We start from the raw sequence: 6780 nt of genomic DNA, 5'->3' as shown, positions 1-6780 counted from the left end.
ACTGATTCAATGCACATAAGTCTAAAAAAAAGAGGCTAAATTGTACTTACTATTCAAAAGTGAAAATAATTTTTACATTGCCTACTGTGCTGGTATATTGTTTTAATGCAATGATGGTTTTTATCTAGACAACAATATCTGTGACATATTTACAGTAAAATTATATGATAATTAACACACACACCTACAATGAATGTAATTTTAGTCAATCCATTTTTATATGACTAATAAAATTGTCAGTTAATTTGAAATTATGTAATTGTAATTATAAGAGAAGTCAACGCCCAGATTTTCTTTGTAAAATCTGCAGCACAACAGTGTTCTGATTAAAGTCACTTATTTTGAATATCTCGAGGGGCAGCCAGTTTGCCACTTGCGGTCCACAAACCAATCACAACTCACCAGTTTTCTGAAGCTGAGTCGTGATTGGTTGCCACCTGAGACCTGGCGTTGTTTTCAAAGTCGTGTTTAAACATACAACAAATTGCAAATGAAATTTTCGTTTGGGTTCCTCTTAAATGAATTGAACTGGAGCATAACATGAAGTTTTGCGGAATAGCTGTCCCTGTGACTGTGAAAGCCATTCAGTGTGAATTTTCAGCACTGTGTTTTCGCATTGTGGGCTATTAATGAGTAAACCATCTGGAAGTGATGTCATGTCTTTCTTCTTTTTGGTGCCAGTGGTCACATCTGCTTCTTCTCCCCCCGATATATACTTATTGCTTGTGTTGTTGTTCTGGATACCGACTGAATGAACAACACTTTGCATACCACGGCCGCACCATTCAAGTAGCACAAAACCTGGACACAGAAATTGATGTTTGGAAAAGGGGTTTTCTTTGGCTTTTATCCACATGACATTTATTCCAAAAGTACAAACAGCCCTAGCGAGGGCTAACTAAGATTTTATTTCTGCTGAGATGTTTTCGAATCAAACCAAAATAGCCAACTCCTTTTTCAATTTCAGACCTGGGTCCTTAAGACCTTTTTGTGTGTCTTCTTAATATGGACATGGCCACTCGGTAAATAAAGAAATATTTTCTTTCTTTATTTCTGTCCAGGAGTAAAATGCTTTCTAAAACCCAATTGGCTGAATTGCTGAAAAATTCCGAACATGGGTCTATTTTTTCTCCTGGCCTTGATTGTGATGGATCTCTCTATGCTTTCTGTCCTCCTTTGCATTCTTTCATTCATCACGTCTGTCACTTTTCTGTCTTTGGTCCTTGTTCCTAATATTTTCTTTTTCATTCATGTTGCTCTCCTCGTGTTTTTGTTGTTTATGCGGATGCCTTCTCTTCCTTCCTGTCTCTGCTGCTGCCGAGAGTTTATCTCAGGATAAAACCCCTCTCCCCCCCTCTCTCCCTCTCTCCCTTTCTTTCTTTCTTTCTTTCTTTCTTTCTTTCTTTCTTTCTTTCTTTCTTTCTTTCTTTCTTTCTTTCTTTCTTTCTTTCTTTCTTTCTTTCACGCTTTCTTCTTCCCTCACACACACACACACACACACGCGTGATCATTAAATCAAAGTGAAGGTGCCCGGGGACAGATGGAGAACAGTGAAGAAGAAGGAGGAGAAGAAAAAACAGATCTTCTTTGATGCAGAAAGACAATTATCGACATGACATTTGAGGTGGATTTCTTCGGGTTTATACTTGATTTTTCTTTTGACATAGTTGAGTTCGGGCCGGAGTGCTTCAGCCTCGATAACGTTTGCAGCTAAGGTTGACGAATTTTGACATAACATCTGGTTTTGATCATCATGTAAACAATGCCGGCATTCCATGTCGACATGAGTCACAATGAGCACCGAAAAAAAATCCACAAATTAAAAAAATAAAATAAAATAACAGTCACGCACACAGTTGTATGTTATGATTAACTTGGTCACTTTGTGAGTCATGACAGCCACCATATTTCAACATTAGAACAGGACTAGAAATAATCCACAAAACCGATCCATGGCACACTTAGTTGTATACCCAAAAGGTTTTGTGCATCTGCGTATAATTGCATGTTACGCTCAGAGAGAGCTTCTATTCTTACCATTGCAGTGTGTGTGTGTGTGTGTGTGTGCGTGTGTGTGCATATGTGTGTGTGTGTCTGTCTGGTCTCAATAAGCAAGGGATATTGGGCTTTTGGCTTTTTTTTATGACGAACCTAAAAAGCTCTACAACCTTTACAGGCAAACTTTGTGACCTTTCTAAAAACTTCTGATTGCACGTGTTTAACTCAGGGGCGGAGTACGTGGTGACCGATGGCAGACACTCTCTAAATGCCTCAATCGGTGTGTAAAGCCAGGAGAGTTTATCAAGTTTAACACCTGAAATCGTTTGGGTCTGTTGTGTCAAAAGCAATTGTCACTTTCTACCAAGTATAGTATTTTACATCACACCATACACTGATGTCATCTAATTACCTGACCGCAGGATGCCGTGTCTTTCCGAGTTTTTCCAGTAGCGTCTGGAATGGAAAATGTGCTGTAATGAAAAACCGGGTTGGGTTTCAAGATGAGTCGATTATTAGCCTTCAACTTTGGGCTAGGTGTGTCTTTGAGTTGCCTTCTGGATGTGTGTTGTTACATTTCATTTACACAGCGTCGTTTAGATGACACCATTTGGAAATAGGCACTAGAAAAAAAAAAAAAAACATCCAAAAACCTAATTTTGATTTGCAGTACAAAAAAAAAAATCATAAGAAGTGGTCCTTGACATCTGGATTTTCACCTGTTTTATTCCCGCTTCTTTCCCCTGGGTGGGATTTTGTTGATGTGAACTTTAAGACTCCATTGTGATTAAGGGCTATATAAATAAATTTGCCCTTTAAGATAATTCCCACCAAAATCTCAAGCAGAAAATTCCTGAAAATTTTCCAATCAATGGGAATGTTTTGGTTGTATATCCAGAAATGAGTCATGTTCACATAAATAAATAAATGGATAAATAAATGGATAGATAAATGGGATGGATAAATAAATAAATAAATAAATAAATAAATAAATAAATAAATAAATAAATAAATAAATAAAATCCATTTGCAATGCTAATCTTTTTATTCAGTACAGGGCTTGAGCTAATACTTTTTATTTGACTATAATCTTCCATTTAGCACAAGTGTGTGTACTTCTACTGAAGTGCAATGTGCAAATACGTCTCTCTTCTGCTCTTTTGTTTGATTCGCGGCACCTTCCTCCATTGTGTCGCCCGGTGTGAGCTTGCCCACCAGTCGCAGCTCTCGGAGAATGTAGGTCAATGCGCTACAAAGAAGAAGGTTACAGCGTGTCCTTATTTAGACGGCCTGGTGTGACCCTCACAGGTCAACGCACATTAACCTCTTTTGTTTGTACAAATTTGTTTGAGACCATACCTTAAATAAAAGTTAATAATGTGGACAAGACAAGGTCATGCGCATCAACAATGAAATGGATTGTAGAATTGTGCGAGATGGAGACACTGGATAGATTATATGAAGGGTAATCTCTTTGTTTGTTTGTTTTACGTTAAGCTAAAATATTTCCAAATCTTCCTGAATGCAGCTTGAAAGCAGTGAAGTCTTTTAAATAAAAAAAAGTGTAAGGAAATTTGATGCGTTTAGACTAAAAGTGTTGTTGGTGAAAAGCAAGTAGTTGCTCGCCTAGAAAGCGGTGAATGTATTTTTCTTTGCCTTTTGACACGAATTTGTCTCAGCCATCCAGGAAGTTGGAAAGCAAGAGCCAGTATTTCATGTACGCTTTTCGACTAGCCACAAAGAATAGAACGAGATGATGATTCTTATTTTAGCTGCTTTAATGTTCTACGACTCTTTCGGGTACCCTAAAAATGTGCGGCAACGCCTCGTCAATGGCAGCCGACCAATGATGACAAACACCGAGTCATCGGAAACGACAGCTCATTAAAACTCAACACTTCCCGTTTGTTGCGTGGCTAGATACTTTGCTATCCCGAAGGAAATTCTTGGATTCTGTAGCAAAATCTGGCCAACCAATAATCTTGGCTGAAAGAGTGAAAGGCCTTTTATTTATTTTTATATATATATATATATATATATATATATATATATATATATATATATATATATATATATATATATATATATATATATATATATATATAGCTTGCTTGAACTTTACACATTTCTCTTGGACCAGTTTGTTGATATGAAACCAATGCACCGTTAAGATGAAGTATGTATGTAACCTTTGGCGTGTCCTGCATAACACCGACAACCACGCAATTAGATAAGGCAATGAAATCATTTTACAAATTGATTTTACTGACTTGCAGCAAAAAGCAGGACCTGCCAGTTTAATTATTCCTCCAGCAATCAATAACCTCTTGGTTGCTGTCCAAATATGTTTCCTCAGACATCACCCCCACTACACTACACACACAATGAATCGCTAGATTGGCCAAAATGGAAGATAATTCATCCTTTGTGTCCCCTACAGACCAATCTGTGGATTTATCAAGCTCCCTTTTGGGATCCAGGCTTAGGACAGCCGAATGAGTACAACTGAAGATGAGTCCGGAAAATAGTTTCCTTTGACCGCAAACCCGTTGTACACCTTCGTCGAACACGCATTTTTGAAAACACCTGAATTGTGTCGTGAATGTTCCTGTATAGTTGATGGGAATTTATGTGATCATGACAACAACAGTGACTAAACTTCTGGGCGTGTCGCTTTCATTCATCTCCCTCATTAACAACAATGCTTGGTTCCCAGGTGCAGCCATCATGGACCGACGTCCTGGGCTAATGGTGTTCTCTGATCAATTACCGCTCAGCCAGGGCGCGGCGTCTATACATATTTCATGACGAGTGGCGGATGCTGCCTGAACCTCTCTCTCACCTTCTTACGCTGCTGTCGACCCCCACTAATTCAAGCCGCACCCAGGCCAACCCCCCCAAGTCAGCCGCAATGGCGTGGGCCCCACCCCCATTTTTCTACCTCCAAGGCGTGGATGAAAGGGAGGCTTGACTTGTTAATATGCCAGGCACATCAAGGTGGGGCTCACCCCGAGCTGTTTTTGCTTCCTCTTTGTCTGAATGTGAGATGTATGAAGTAGGTGTGGATTTACAATTACACAGGGATGGCTGAATGCAACATTAAGTGATGCGTCAGTAAGAGTCATTTTCAGAGAGTTGCTGACATTTTACACTTACAGGGATAATTCATTTCAAACTAAATTCATCTTAAATCATGGAATGTACGTATCTGTCATTAAAAAGAGAGGCGACACCGTCCAGCATGTTCAAGTGATTTCAATCTCAGCAAACTAGACATTTGTCCATTTTGGACAGATGAAAAATTTCAAACTGAATCCCCTTTAATTTGACTTGTGACTATGTGTCAAAAAAAAAAAAAAGGCCTAACATCAGATTTTAAGTCATATTGTAGTGATATTTGTGGTCATAGTTAGGGTGAAATGTCAAAAAAAAAAAGAAACTGAATTGTGTTACGTGAACCATGTAGTGTAAACTTACCCAAGTGTATTGGAAGCGGTGCTCTGTTCTCAAAAGGGCTTTGTAGTGTCACAGCGCACAATTAATTTGGTCATAAACAATCACATTGCGTGCTAAACCACTGATTGTGTTTTTTAAATCTGAATCACTGTTGACAATGGCAACAAATAACTCTTCAAATGCACTAAACAGCAAATGTAAGTCTGTCATCAGTGCAACAATAAAAGCCAAGTGGGGACGTGTAGACAAATGTCCAGCTGTTGACATTGAGAGTGTGTGTATGTGTGTGAGTGTGTGTGTCTGTGCTTGCGTCCATGTGTGTGTACAAGTTCCAGAGAAGGAATTGGTGGGAAAATCTTGGTTATACCCCATCCAGTCAAAAAGTCACAGCAGCTGTAGTGCTCAGCATTCGCCACGGATTACATACATCCTAAACGCACACCCGCAGCTGTTTTGTGCAGCTGTGTGAAAAAAAACACAAGTACCTACCAACCCCAAAAATATGCTCAAATTTGCTGTCTGCCACCAGATGGTGCCACCACACTAAAAGAAGCTCCTCAACTCACTACAACTTAGTTCCTCAATTCAATAGCAAGTTGATGATGATGCATGAAAGTGGTTTTGGATATTGTGGATATGTTGTTGAGAATTGAGTTACATTTTTAATTTCTCTTTTAGGTTAATTTTGGATAGATCAAGAAAAACATCTGCAGGTTTATGAGAATCATGTTAAAATTCACCTGAAATGTTTTGTCATACGCTTTCCAAAGGGTAAGTCTTTATTGTATTTTAATTTGATTTCATTTAATTTGATTCCTTTATGCTTGCATGACAAATCAAATTATTTAATTGGGAAAAACATGTTTTGAAATTTGAGGCGGCTCAGTGGCGCACTGGCTAGGTCCATGAGGAAGACTGTCACGTCTTTTCTATGTAACTTATGACTGATGACATTTTTTTCCCATGCAGTTATAAGTAAACATTTGGTTACTTTTCATTCTAATTTTAATTTGGACATTTCAAGTTTTTGATAAAAAATTGTCTGTGATTGTCCTACCAGGTTCAAGGCCTGGCTGCTTCAAACCAACATGTTAAGCGTCCTGTTCAATTTGAGACCCGGATTCTTGAAAGTGTTTTTCATGATGATAGACATCTCTATCCAATTCTGACTTTACCAGTAAAACTATAGTCCCAGTACTAGGGGCTATTTTTCTCAAATGAGCAGAAACATGCAAGAATGGTTGTTTCAAAAGTTTGTAACATGGCCAAAGGATTAATTGAGTAATCAACGTAGCCGATAATACCTAAAAGTGTCATATCAGGTGA

The sequence above is a fragment of the Syngnathus scovelli genome, chromosome 1 (genome assembly GCF_024217435.2).
Source record: "Syngnathus scovelli strain Florida chromosome 1, RoL_Ssco_1.2, whole genome shotgun sequence".
Taxonomy (NCBI): Eukaryota; Metazoa; Chordata; class Actinopteri; order Syngnathiformes; family Syngnathidae; genus Syngnathus; species Syngnathus scovelli.
The sequence above is the reverse complement of the archived record's forward strand: the minus strand, read 5'-3'. Positions refer to the sequence as shown.